This window comes from Belonocnema kinseyi, chromosome 1 (assembly GCF_010883055.1).
Source record: "Belonocnema kinseyi isolate 2016_QV_RU_SX_M_011 chromosome 1, B_treatae_v1, whole genome shotgun sequence".
Lineage (NCBI taxonomy): Eukaryota > Metazoa > Arthropoda > Insecta > Hymenoptera > Cynipidae > Belonocnema > Belonocnema kinseyi.
In genome coordinates, this window is record NC_046657.1 from 21,470,351 (window position 1) to 21,472,500 (window position 2,150).

Sequence of the window (2,150 nt, forward strand, 5' to 3'; positions counted from 1 at the left end):
AGCCTTGGAGGAGATTATGTTGAGAAATAAAAAAAAAAAATTCTTAAAAACGTTGTTTTTCTTGGTCAGGCCGGAAACTTATCAATCCACCCTCGTATCTCCGGTAGTTTCTGATTTAGTATTACAAGATGTTGAAAAAGGGCTCTCGATTTATTAGATTTCACACCTATCTTGTATAAAAGATATGTTGACGATATCATAGCAATTCTTCCTTCCGATAAAATTGACCTTCTTGTAAATGTGTTTAACAGTATAGAGGAGAGCATAAAATTCACTCATGAAATCGAAATAAACAATTCTATAAACTACCTTGAATTACAAATAATTAAAGCTTCAAATGGTTCTTTACTAACTAACTGGTATAAAAAACGGTTTTGGTCTGAGAGATATCTCAATTACAATTCACATAATATATTTGATCATAAAATCGGTTTAATCAAAGGTTTAGTTGATAGATGTGTTAAATTGAGTGACGTGCAATATAGATAAGAAAATTTAAATCAACTAAATACAACATTAGTATCTAACAACTATCCCGTTCCTTTAATTAATGACATTATCGCTGAGCGTGTACATGAAACTTTTAACAGTACTGAAAATAAAAATAAATGGATTGATACTTACAATAAATTTGATTTAAAAGTTACGTTACCGTATATACAAGGTCTCTCTGAACGTTTACGAAGTTCATTAAAAAAATTTAACATGAATGTTTACTTCAAAAGCACTAACAGATTAGATAACTATTTATTAAAGAAGAAAGGTAGGGATAGCATTGCAAATTTGTCTGGTGTTATTTATATGATAAAATGCAAATGTTGTAATAAAGTTTATATAGGTGAAACTGGGAGGAGATTAAAAATTAGAATTGCCGAATACAAAAGAGATTGTACAATTGGGAATTTAAATACAGACTTGTCACAACACTCTTGGAATTCTAATCACTATTTCGATGTCGAATTCAGCGATATTAAAATATTAGCTACTGAAAAAAATACTTATCAAAGACCTATTATTGAATCTATATTCATAAACGAATTTCGAAATATTTCTGGTAATTTACAAAATGAAATTTTAAATATTAATCAAATTTACCAAAGCATATTTAATTAATGTCATCTTATTTTAGTTACAAAAAATGTTTTTTTAAATCTTTCAATTTAAATTTAATTTAACTTCGCGCTTCCTCATCAGTAATTCTATGGAAACTTGGCCAATCATTGTATTTCACTTTATATACTGCCTTTATCTTCATCAACGATTTACCGCCTTATTTATATTCTAGTCAATCGTTAATCATGTAGTTTTTACGCTGAAAAAAACCTCTTCAATTTTATGAGGCTTTCTCTTTTTACTCATCCTCAATAATTGTTTGGAGTCTTACTTTTTTAAAACTTTAATAACGTATAAACTATTTTTAATTATGACACAAAAAAATTGACACGTATTGACTCCAAAATTGGAATGATTATTATTTCGCTTACAAATCGTTTTAAACTAAGATATTATTTTTTAAATATTTTTTACTCATAAACAATAACTTTTTGAAAACTATTTATATTTATTTTTATTATGGATTATCTTATTACAGTTATTATTTAGATACTCTAAAAAGGCACGCAGTGATGCCGAAACGTCGTCGAAGTTTCAATTTTTGTTCTAAAAATAAATGGAGTTGAATGATAGCTCTAATTTGTTTTTATTTTGCCGTGACCGTAAGACAGAAGAACAAATTTTTCTACAATTCAACTGAGTATTTCCTTGTATTTTTTAACTATTGACATAATTTTTATGATGAATAAATGGTTTTATAGTATTTTTTTTTATTTAATATACTTACTCTTACTTGTCCACTCTGAAAGCACGAAATTCCCTCTTTGGAAATATAGCACTTCGGGGGCATGGGAAAAATACTTAGTATAATTATATTACCTTTATATTTTTTTACATTCTCATCATTTATGATTGAGAAAGTATTAGAATTGTCGGAAGTTTGACATTACAATTTTTCAACGGATCTCCACGTTTCGAGACCTTCTGAATCCGAAAATCAAGTTTTTACGATGGCGTCTGTCTGTCCGTCTGTCTGTCCGTGTGTCAGGCCGTCCGTCCATAAACACGATAACTCTAAAAAAACGAACGGATCAAAT